This window comes from Sorex araneus, chromosome 5 (genome assembly GCF_027595985.1).
Source record: "Sorex araneus isolate mSorAra2 chromosome 5, mSorAra2.pri, whole genome shotgun sequence".
Taxonomy (NCBI): domain Eukaryota; kingdom Metazoa; phylum Chordata; class Mammalia; order Eulipotyphla; family Soricidae; genus Sorex; species Sorex araneus.
The window spans coordinates 107,306,916-107,320,086 of NC_073306.1; the positions used below are offsets into that span (position 1 = coordinate 107,306,916).

At 37.4% G+C, this 13,171-nt stretch overlaps 1 protein-coding gene across 1 annotated transcript in view; it reads right to left on the reverse strand.

Moving 5' to 3' along the window:
• CTNNA3 (catenin alpha 3) overlaps nt 1–13,171 on the reverse strand; it is a 1,605,010-nt gene that overhangs the window by 856,908 nt on the left and 734,931 nt on the right. The window lies entirely within an intron of this gene.

The following is a 13,171-nucleotide window of genomic DNA, read 5'->3' on the forward strand; positions in this document are numbered from 1 at the left end:
AGAGGCATAACTTCATTTAAAGTTCACTTTGCATAATTACCAATGAAAATATTCCTTCACCTCCCCTTGCCCCTTTTCACTCTGTTTAAAGAATGCCACAGTTGGGGCTGAAGCGATAGCACAACAGGGAGGGCATTTGCCTTGTACCCTGTGACCTGAGTTTGATCCCCGGCATCCCATATGGTCCTCAAGCACCGCCAGGAGTAATTCCTGAGTGCAAAGCCAGGAGTAACCCCTGAATATAGCTGGGTGTGACCCAAAAAGCAAAAATTAAAAACAAAAAGTATGTTGCTGTTAAGCAACTACCAAATTTTTACAAATAAAGCATATTTCATATCAAAGATTAAACAAGAACATTAAATTAATAAGATAGAATGTGTTGGCATTGTTAAAGTTAATGGTAAGTAATTTACTACCTACTGAAGATATTTGAACTACCAGAACAATAAAAATATTGAAGAACCTTGGACACTTAGAAAAAAAATTCGGTGTGTCCTTGAGGAGTATCTACGCTACTATATTAATTCTGGAAAACCACCAAATGTAGCTATAATGACAATGATACAATTAGAGTTCCACATAATTATTTTCATATTTTATTTCATAGCTCAATCATACAATTGTGTATAAAATCCTCCGCCTGAGAATTCAGGAAATAATGAATGAATTAAAAGAAAATAGTGAAGCCAATCTGAAATTCCAGCTGGATATAAATCTAATTTGATCTTTAAGGTCCTACCATCTGTTCTTTTTATTTATTTTAATCATTACACATTTACATACCTTCAAATCAAGAAATCACAAAGCAGATGCATTCATAATGGAACACTTCACTCATAAAGTGAAAATGAAAAGAAACATAAATGTCTTTTATAAAAGGTTGGGAGAGTCTGCTACTCTAGGCATGAAATTTATTTCCCGAAGACAAATAATCCTGAAGACATCAGGCAGGAAAGAGAAAATGGTAATTAAAATGTAGCATATTCCATAAGATAGTGACCAAATCTTTAATGCAGTTTTAGAAATTATTATTGTTATATTAGAGATATAGGTCAAATATTAAGGTCCTTGCTTTGGCTTTTCACAGGGCTGACCCAAATTTCATCCCCCACACCATCAAGAATCCTCTATGAACTAGCAGGAGTTATTCCTGAGCGGTCCGGATGTGGCCCCAAACCAAAATACTCCATAGTTCCTGGTTCATGTTGCTTTGTTATATTTCTTCCATATTTGGTGAAATTGAGTCTTTCACAGTATAGAATCCATAAAAGAAATGTCTCCTTAAACTCAGGTCCACCTTGACTTTCAGAACTTATTTGGAAATAGGTTCTTTGTAGATCCATCACTTAAGGTAGAACTCTATATTCGATCACACTGGGATAAGATGGGCCCACATCTAATATATTGTCCCCTCATAAGGAAAGGATGGGTCAGCTGGAGACATGGTTCAAAGGGGAGAGGCACAAACACACGCCTGGTATGAGCAAGGCCTTGAGTTTGATCCAAAGCACCACATGGGCCCCTGAGCTGCTGGCTATGACCTGAAGCAGCAAGTCTGGGCACAGCACTGGACCTGCACCACAGGCCTGGTTGCCTACGAGTGATCACCAAGGACTCCCAAGTCCCACTGGTTGCAACCCTCTTACTAAAAAGAAAGGAGGAAGACACAGAGAGACATACCAGACACAGAGAAATCAAACATGTGAAGTCATCCCGTTGCTTATCGATTTGTTTGAGCGGGTACCAGTAACATCTCTCTATTGCAAGACTTATTTGTTACTGTTTTTGGCACATCCAATACTCCATGAGTAGCTTGCCAGGCTCTGACTGCCCTGCGGGCTCGATACTCTCGGTAGCTTGCAGCGCTCTCCGAGAGGGGAGGAGGAATCGAACATGTGTCGTCTGCGTGAAAGGCGAACACCCTACTGCTGTGCTATCGCTCCAGCCCAGACAGTGGAGTGACACGGCTAAAAGCTAAGAAATTATGTAAATCGCATACTAGGAACTGGAGAGTCACCAGAAGTTGTGCATTACACAAAACCTAGGGAGAGTTGAGAAAATACTGCTTTTTGGGTTGGTTTTTTATTTTTTTTTGTGAGGAGTGATAGGAAAGGGTCATATCTGTTCATGCTCAGGACTCATTCTTGGTACTATACTCAGGGATCACTCTTGGCAGAGTTTGAAGCACCATAAGTGATGCAGGGCATCAAAGTCAGGTTGACCATGTGCAAGGCAAGGGCTTTAGTCCCTGTACAATCTCTTTATGGAAGCCCTCAGAAGGAGAATGGCCCTGACAGTACCTTGATTGCAATTACTGAATCTTCTACCCTAAGAGAGCAGTGTTTTAAATCACTGTTTTCATGATACTTTATTATAACATCCTAGGAAACTAATACAACTGGTAAAAAGAATTGATTTTGAAATTTTAAACTTTTGACTTTGGAAGTATTTGCATAGTCATGAGGAAAAAGCAAAATGTAGAAGTTAAAAGATATGAAAGCTTTTCCTGCACTCAGAAATAGGAATTAAAACAGACTCATAAGGAAGTTAATTTTAAAATATCATGCATGGTTCACATGTTGAAATTACTCAAACTGTACCTAGGTGCTATTTTAAACTAAAGCATTCAAACAAAAGTTAAAGGAAATAAAAATTAAAAATAAGGTCCAAAGATATTTTAGGAGAAATAAATGGCAATTTAAAATCAGATAACCTTTACTGCTTTCCTATTATCTATTTCATCATATTTCACAGGTTATTAATTTCAAATCTGAAAATCAATGTATTCAATGCTTATAATTAATGAACTGTTGGTTCAGAGGGAAAGAGTATTTGCCTTGCAAGCATGAGGCTGTAATTCGAATGGGTCCACTGTGTTACCAAAAGGCATTGAGTTAGGTCTCAACAGCTCAGCTTTTTATACCAGATCCTGTAATCCCTGCCACACCACGAACTGTGTGTGTCTGTAGTGCAACCGATATTAAAAAGGCACCAACATGATGCCCAGGGATGCTACTCTAAAGAGTATGTGTTGTGACCATCACAGCAAACCTGAGTGAACACTACACTAAAAGTGTAGCTCACTGACCCCCAGTGAGCTTGTGGACAAGCCCTGCAGTGAGCACGTGAGCCCTGGTCGGACCAATTGCTAAAGCAGAAAAGATAAAGAGGGGCTAGATCTGAAGTTAAACCCTGTCCTATGCTGATAGGAATTCCAAAGTTGACAAGAGTGGAGAGAGAAGAATATATAAATATTATCTTTCAGTTCACCCTCAAAATGTAAAAGTCTGAAAGTTAATTTTTAATCTAATTTTTATTTAAATCTTTTAAGTCAAAAACCTTTGCTATTCTGTGGATGTTGTACTCTACATCTGTTCTCTCGGTATTTGGTTAATCAGTGTATAATACTGTGTCATGTCAGATTTAGGTATATCTTAAAAGCACTTATGACTCTTTCTTGATCACATTCTTAATATGCCTGTGTTTTAAACTACTATTCTTACATAGAAAAACAAATATTTTGGGTTTTGGTTGTCACTGAGCAGAGAAAGCACTCAATTAAAATCAAGCCAGGAGGGAGAAGATAGTACAGAAGCAAAGCACTTGTCTTGCAAGCAGTTACCCCAAGTTTTATAAGTTTTATACTGAGGTCCTAATAGATTTCCCAGCACTGCCATAAATGATCCCTGAGGGCAGAGTTGGGAGTAAACTCTAAGCACAATTGAATGTGGCCGAAAATCTAAAAAATAAATTAATATAAATAAGTATAATCAAGGTGAAAATTAAACACTTACAAACCCGTTTATTTGAAAGAGCACTGTAGCACTGTCGCACTGTCGTCCATCAATTTGCTCGAGCAGGCACCAGTAATGTCTCCACTGTGAGACTTGTTATTACTGTTTTTGGCATATTGAATATGACACAGGTAGCTTGCCAGGCTTTGTCGTACAGGCGGGATACTTTTGGTAGCTTGCTGGGCTCTCTGAGAGAATAATCATTGAAAAAACTGTATCTTGCTTTCTGGCTTGGTTTCATGTGACTAACACTTTGAATCCTGCATTTTTCTCCTCCATATTGAAATGAACTTATATTTTTCTTATGATTATTAAAAAATGCTAAGCTCTAATGGCAATAATCAGTCACATATTGTTTTCTTAGAAAATGGGAGGGTGTAGCACTGTTAAAAAGTGTCAGGAGCCCTAAAGTTACTCCGAATAAAGTTCATTTCAGCAGTGCAAACTTGGCAGTTTAATGATGGAACCTAGTTGATAACAAGGATATACAATACACTGGTTGAACTCCACAAGAAGAAAACTGCCAACCCAATCAAAAAATGGGGTGATGAAATGAACAGAAACTTTCCCAAAGAAGAAATCTGAATGGCTGAGAGGCACATGAGAAAATGTTCAACATCACTAATCATCAGGGAGATGCAGATCAAAACAACAATAAGATATCATCTCACACCACAGAGACTGGCCCACATCCATAAGAACAAAAGCAACCGCTGTTGGCATGGATGTGGGGAGAAAGGGACTCTCCTTCACTGCTGGTGGGAATGCCGACTGGTTCAACCCTTTTGGAAAACAATATGGACGATTCTCAAAAAGTTAGAAATTGAGCTCCCATTTGACCCAGCAATACCACTTCTGGGAATATATCCCAGAGAGGCAAAAAGGTATAGTAGAGATGACATCTGCATTTCCATGTTCATTGCCGCTCTGTTCACAATAGCCACAATATGGAAAAAAACAGAGTGCCTGAAAACAGATGATTGGCTAAAGAAACTCTGGTATATTTACACAATGGAAAACTACATAGCTGTCAGAAAACATGAAGTCATGAAATTTGCATATAAGTGGATCAACATGGAAAGTTTCATGCTGAGTGAAATGAGTCAGAAAGAAAGAGACAGACATAGAAAGATCGCACTCATATGTGGAATATAAAGTAGCTGAGAGGTACAAGCTTACAATGTTGCGATTCCTGGCAGACATTTCTCTGGACTTAGTTACTAAAATACTAAAATACAGAAATCCAAAACTGTGCGGCTGCTAGTGCAGCCTCCTGACCTCATATCTCTTCATTCTCAGCAATGGAAAAGAAAACAAATTATCAAATGCTTTCTTTTCAGCAGGTCGACTTTAGGGGGGAGAAACTCCAAATCAATAATAATGAATTTTTTGTTGAAATATTGAATGTAATCAAAGTAAAGTGAAAGTAAAGTGAAATTTACCAGTTACACATGTGTGGTGGGGGGCTGGGAAGGTGAGGGGGAGGGGGGAGGTATACCGTGATTCTTGGTGGTGGAATATGTGCACTGGTGAAGGGATGGGTGTTTGAGCATTGTATAACTGAGACTTAAACCTGAAAGCTTTGTAACTTTCCACATGGTGATTCAATAAAAGAATTTAAAAAAAAATGATGGAACTAGTGCTGCATGGAACTCACCAGGACTACACTTGGAGGTGATTAGGAGTCATGTGATGCCAGGGATACAATTCCGGTTCTTTAACATGGAAGACATGTGCCCCCGCCCTTTGAGCTGTTTCCACAGCCCCCAAGAAGCCCCCACTGAAATATCATTTCTTGCCTGTTTTAAAAAGTTATTATTAAAAAACCAAAGAAATAATAACTGTTGAGCAGGCTATTGGGAAATAGGCACTTGTACACTGTTGGCAGGAATGAAAATGGTACAATCACCAGGAAAATGAATGGAATGTTATAATGCATTCATCTTTCAAAATATACTGTAGTATATTTGGATAGTCAATAGTAAGCAATAACTTAACTTTACCAATAGTTGTAATAGCATTATAAAAAATAAGTATACTGGCAATTTACATGTAAATACAGTTTTTTTTTCCCCTGTGAAAAATAACCCATCTGCTGATAAAGTTGGTTTTTGTAGTTAAAATTTATAGTGAGTTTGCAAGGCTTTACATTAGCACTAACAATTCTTTCCATTTATCTCAAATTCTTCATAACATTAAAATACACAAATCAAAATGGTCTTAGGACAATAACAAACAGCTTTTTGTTTTATAGTTGGAATTTAAGATCAAGATGGGCCAACTATGATCACAAGCTATATCTAGCCAGCTGCCTCTTTTTAAGTTTTTTTAATGGTCTGTGAGTTAGAAAATGGCTTTAACATTTCTAAAGTGTTGGGGAAAATCAAAAGAAAAATAATACATCGTGACACATGAGCATAATATGCAATTCAAATTTCTGTGTATGTGAATAAAGCTGTATTGGAAGATAGCCACGCTCATTCATTTATATAAAGTCTATGGCTGCTTTTATGCTAAGGGGAACTTGGAAAGAAGAATATGTGGCTTACAAAGTCTAAAACATGATCCGTTCTTTAATAGGAAAAGTTTGCTGCTCTAACTTCCAATAGGAAATATAAATGCAATTGAGCCTTAAAAATATTTTGTAAATCCCAAATAACTGTCTTCTATGTCCAAATAGATGAGAATATTATTCTGTATTTCAGTTCTACATATACTTCTCAATTAAGCATATAGTTTATTTAATCTTTTATTTCAATAAGTTTATTTTCCTCACATTTCATACTCATATTTTAATGCAAATCAACAAATAATAGTATACATAATAGCTGTGACCTGTAATGCAAGTAGCAGCCTAATGGTCCAGAAAACTTCACTAGTTCATATAATCTCTAACAAGTACAAAGTGGTGCTAGATAAAGTGAACAAAATGAAGTCATATATAGCTTGAATCATAAAAATTTTCTAAGTAAATCTGGAGGCGAAAAATTCTTCAGAACTATCAAGGACATTCAAAGCAATATATTCATTTTCTTTCTCTCTCATTATATTTAGCTATTAAGGATTATCTGAGAACTATTTCTTTTAGATATTGAGAAAATACATGCTCTCTGAAAACTATACTACATGCATTAGTGTTCTCTAAATGAGTACAACTTGTACATGTACTAAGTGCATCTTAAGTGCATTAAATGTAAAATTCTTCCATATAAATGTGAAAAGGAAATATTCTAAACAAAAGCATGCTACTGTTCAATTACTGGTGATTATATTTTTATCCTACACTATCAAAAATATGATTCTTTTTTCCAGTTCCTTAAGCAAACAACCAGAAAGAGAGAAATATCTATTTCTTATTTATCAGCCCCCTACTTTCATTTTAAAAGTTGACACATTTGGGAATCAAATAATTTTACATAAAATAGAGAGCTTTCTAAAAATAGGGATGTTTTGCCTTATAGCTCGTATTATATTGCAATTCAGTTCTTATTCTTTCCCAAGTATAGTTTTGTAGGTGACCTTAATCAAATTGCTTATTCTTGTCTCATTTGCTTTTTTTTGCAAATATTTTCTCAGTATCTGTAATAGGGTAGGCCTGTGTACAGTATTATGTAGAATAAAAAAGATGGATCAGACATACTGGCTCTTAAGGATCTAATAAACAAGGAAGAGCAACCCTCATATGCACAAATATATATAAGGCAGAAAAAGATGAGTGTGCTGAGGGACGTACAGATAAGACACTCTTGAAGGCCAAACAGAGAAGCAATTACTTGCATCTGGGAAGATCCAGGAGAGATTTACTGATGTGGCTGAATTTGGGTTGTACTTTAACAAATGGTTAAGAAGGTTAAATTGTTGGACAAGGGCATTCAACAAATTAACAGGGTTTACAAGTCACAGATGATACTGTGAAAAGAAAAATGACATATGTTGGTCCATAGTTTAGGATGCCTATAATGGAATAAGTTATAGCTAAGTCTAGAAGGGTAACCAGTTGTTAGAAGTAAAGACAGTGAAATTTGGGGAAAAAAAGTCTTGAAACTAGGCAGTTCTGAAATAGTTACTGGGTCTCTGAGTTAACTAAGAAAACGTTCCTAAAGAAAATATACTCCAACCAAATGCTAAAAAATGCTAATTAACTTTTGAAGGAGGGGTCATTGTAAAGATGTAAAATATGTATATCTTTTTCCTAACACAGTTTTTGTACATTATAAATGCTAAATACAATGATAGCTATTACTTTGTTGATTACATATTGAATAACAAGCAAATAATTGTCTATGCTTTTGTAAGAATTTATCACATCAACTATGGGACACTACTACAAGGTCATCACTTTTTGGAACAAGGAAATATTTGGAAAATAAGACACTCAGAAATAAGACTGGAATTTTTTTCATTGGGAGAGGCTATTATAATCACCTAGTGATAGAATATCATGGTATAACTGAACTGCATCCCAGATAAATTAAATTATAATTTCTGCCTTAGAGCTTCATCAATTTGCTGGAGCAAGCACCAGTAATATCTCCATTGTGAGACTCGTTGTTATTGTTTTTGGCATATCGAATATACCATGGGTAGCTTGCCAGGCTCTGCCGTGTAGCCAGGATACTCTTGGGAGCTTGCCAGGCTCTCCGAGAGGGACGGAGGAATCAAACCCGGGCCAGCCATGTGCAAGGCAAATGCCCTACCCCCTGTGCTATTGTTCCAATGACTAATATTATTAATTAAGATTAATGTTTAAATGGCTATTGGACTAAAGAAAGGAGAAACACACACCCCTAGATGGTATTTTGCCCTTGAGCAGATCTCCTGACTGCAGGAGAATAAGAAGGGCTTTCATATGTTGATTGTGCTAGCAGACCTGGGTGTGGTTGCTATCACCAAGGTTTGGAGAAAATAGAGAGACCAGGTCTGAGGGAGTGTAGAGGACTAGCAAGGGGAACAGGAGGAGACAGGAGTGAGGGGCAGCATGAGACTGGGATGGGAAGCTTAGTGAGACTGGAACAGGCGTGTGGGGAGAATGGAATAAGCAGCAACTGATCACCAACCAGCCTGGCCCTCATTTCCTCCTTCATCCGCCCATGGCACTTGCTGTCCTGGGTGGGGAAGCAGCCCTTGATAATATTTTAAAAAGCTCCGTAGAATTCCTAAAGTATGCCTAGGGTTAAAAACTATGACTGATTTTGATTTAAATTGATCATATTGTCACTGTCACTGTCATCCCGTTGCTCATCAATTTGTTCAAGCGGGCACCAGTAACGTCTCTCATTGTGAGACTTATTGTTACTGTGTTTGGCATATGCAATACATCACGGGTAGCTTGCCAGGCTCTGCCGTGCGGGCTCAATATTCTCGGTAGCTTGCCAGGCTCTCCGAGAGGGGCAGAGGAATCGAATACGGGTCGGCTGTGTGAAAGGTGAACGCCCTACCACTGCGCTATTGCTGCAATTGATCATATTAGAGAAATTAATGTGAGAAATCCAGTAAGTGTGAATTATAATATTTTAATAATCAATATATATGTGTATGCTAGTTATTCAGACTGTATTTCTATGTCCCTTTGCCATACTCTTCCTTTTATTCAAAGGTTTTATTGCTACCTCATATAGGATCTAATACAGTAAAAGTCCAAACAGTGCTCATTAAATAAGTAACTGCCATTACCAACAATATCAAGAGGTGATATCATTTCTACTTTTGGAAACTGCATTTCTGTATTGCCTCTAGGTATCGTGTATAATACTACTTTAAAAATGATAGATTTTTTATTTCTTTTGTCTTAACATTATTTGCCAGAACAATTGATATCATGGTTATGCTAATAATTGTCAATTAAAAATACTTATCTTCAAGAGTATGAATAAAGGACTATTGAATATATTGAGAAAAGCAGATGGAGGATGAGTGGTAAGGGATTCACCAAAGACCTGTGGCTTCTTAGAATTTGAAGGTGCTTTAGAGATAGTCTAAAGAATTCACCAGAAAAGCCCTCCCCCTCCCGAATCTAAAAAAGAAGGAAAACACTATTTGCTTCTTGTCAAAATACTGACACCAAGACTGGTGTATTGATTTATTTGTTTTTTCACACGGGGACAACCAAATACAGTTATCCAGTATAGTCCCCAAAGGTCAAAGTTCACCTCCAACAGCCTTGACTTACCAGCTTTCCATTATAGCTTAGTGGACTGATTATACTTTTAAGGATCAACTTGAGTTAAAAAAAAAAATTAACAAAAAGATGGCAAATATAGTAAGAAGAACTATGAAGTGTTAAAATGCTACCAGCAGACTCCCTAATGGCTCTTGTTTTGACAGGTGTCTACTCAGGTGCTTGTGTTTTCTGAGCAATGTTTTCCCTATTCCTATGTACAAGCGGTCTTCACCTTTTTATGAGTATCTATGCCATTACAGTATTTACTACACAAGACAATCAAAGCTATTACGCTGTCTCTAATCCTTTCCCCTTGTGGTTCTATAAATTATTTGTTTACCCTGAGAGTGCATGAAATTTTTATAGGCATAATCTAGGATTGCATCTATCCAGCTCACATCTCAAATAAATCTCTTATAAATATTCAAACTCAGGTATACCTCACCAAAACCAAACTGTAAGCTTTGTATGTGGCTTGCACATAAGCAACTCAAGATTGTTAAAAAGTTCACCTCATTTTCAAAGAGAAGAACTTAATTATAAAATTCAAATGGTCCTTGGTTAAGTTCACATAATAGCCTTCTTCCCTCTCATGAAGGAGGCCAAGGATATCCTGTAAATGGGGTCTCAGGGAATTCATTGTAGTCATCTCTGCCAAACTATCACTTGCAAATTATTTCTCTATCAGGGTAAATAAGGTAAATCATTTATGCAACACATTTTTGTTTCAGGAACCATTTCGGCCACTGAGGATAGCAAAATGAAAAAATGCAAAAATACTGTTCTTAAAGAAATTGTATTCTGGAGGACAATAAGTAGAAAGTTAGACTGTGATATAAAGAGAAATAATATGTTACTACTATAACTGTAAAGACTAGTTAAGAAAGGACAGTAAAGGATGGCTTTTTGCAAAGCAGACTCGGAACTGAGATGTGAAGGTACTAAGCAATAAACAGAACATTATCAAGAGGAATAACCTTTACAGAGAGAAATAGAGAAAAGTGTTGAAAGTCTAAAGACGAGGGTGTGCCATAAGAAAATGAAGGAAAACTAGAAAGTGATAGTCATAGCAGAAAGAAATAAAATGGTAAAAGACAAAATCAGAGAGAATTGGTATGATAGTTAATTTATATAAATGTTATTAGTTGGTGTGTACTCAAACATTTGATCAAAAATTGTTTTTTGGCATTTGGGGGTGAGGTTAACAATTAAATCAGTGTTAATTCACTATCAGCTAATCCTTGAATATCACAGAAAGTTTGAAAGTTACCCTTGTTATGGACAATTGCTTTGCCTGACTACCTTTAACTGGGAAATAATCTTTTCTTATCTTTGGGCTCAAACAAAAACACTGTCTTTTCTTAGTTCTCAGACCTGATGACTTGGAACTGGAATTACACCATCATTTCCCTTAGTTCTTACTGTACTAGAGCTGAACAATTTGTACTCCTGGACCTTCGGTTAGCTGACTCATTCCGAAGATCTAAAGGGAAGCTTTTGTAATCTGAATCATTTATACTTTTTCCTTTATAATACATTGTATCACTTGTCACTTGTCATCCCGTTGATCTTTGATTCACTCGAGTGGGCGCCAGTAATGTCTCCATTCATCCCTGTTGCTTGTTAGTGTAGCCCAATGGTATCTGCTCACTCCAGGAACATGAAGAGCCTCAAACTATTCGTTCAGGGTTTTGACGAAAAAGTCTGACCATCTCATAAGTGGGCGGCCACTCGGTCTTTTGACGTTCCGTGGAATCCAGTTGGTAACAGCTCTTGTCAGCGGTCGTCTCCAAATAGCATTATGTGTCCGGCCCATTTGATTTTCGACGCTTTGGCAAACAATACAGCGTCCCTGATTCAGAACTCCGATTTCCTTCTCTCACTTGAGTGAAATGTGATACTCCAAACATAGCTTTTTCTATTCCTCTTTGGGATACCCAAATAGCGTTCTCATACAGTTTTCATAGGGCCCAGGTCTCTGAGGCATATGTTAGTGCAGGAAGAACGGTGGAGTTGAAAAGATGTGCCTGGAGCTGGAGGTTTGTCATTCTCTTAACAACTTTTTTGATGCTCTTGAAGGTGTTTCACCCTGCTCTGCAGTTCTGGTGCCAAGTTGTTCCTCATGTTGAGTTCTCAACCCGTCAACACGTCATTCAGAGATGTTCGTTCCATTGAGAGCAAATGGAATGTCAGGGACTACTTCGTTTTACATGAACAATAGCACAGTGGGTAGGGTGTTTGCCTTGCACACAGCTGATCTGAGTTTGATTCCTCTGTCCCTCTCGGAGAGCCTGGCAAGCTACCAAGAGTATCCTGCCTGCACGGCAGAGCCTGGCAAGCTCCTCGTGGCGTATTCGATATGCCAAAAACAGTAACAACAAGTCTCACGATGGAGACATTACTAGTGCCTGCTTGAGCAAATCAATGAACAAAACGAGGACAGTGCTACAGACAGTGCTACATTGTCTTGGTGAGATTCAGATGCATTGTATAATAGTATATCTAGAATATACTCCTTTCACATATGCAGTTCTTTTACACACACACACACACACATCCTATTTTTTCTATTTATCAGGAGAATCCTGACTAATACATGAATTGAGGAATGATTCAATCTTCTGACTTTCTCTATGTAAATCTATACAGATTCTAAGTAGCATAATGAGATTATGGTCTGGCAAGAATAGAGTCAGGCTATAGCAGATTGCTATTGTAACAATCCAGGAAAGAGAAAAAATGGCAGCTTTTACTAGGATAATCACTGCATCACTGTATCACTGTCATCCTGTTGTTCTTCAATTTACTCAAGCAGGCACCAGTAACATCTCTAATCCTCCCAGCCCTGAGATTTTAGCAGCTTCTCCTTACTCATCTTTCCCAATGATTGGAGGCTTTTTCAGGGTCAGGGGAATTAGACCTATTGTTACTGTTTTTGGCATATAGAATACGCCATGGGTAGCTTGCCAGGCTCTTCGAGAGGTATATAATATATTACTATTATAATGGTAAAGACTAGTTAAGAAAGGACAGTAAAGGATGAATTTTTGCAAAGCAGACTCGGAACTGAGATGTGAAGGTACTGAACAGTAAAACAGAACCTTATCAAGAGGAATAACCTTTACAGAGAGAAATAGAGAAAAGTGTCAAAAGTCTAAAGACTAGGGTGTGCCATAAGAAAATGAAGGAAAACTAGGAAGTGATAATCATAGCAGAA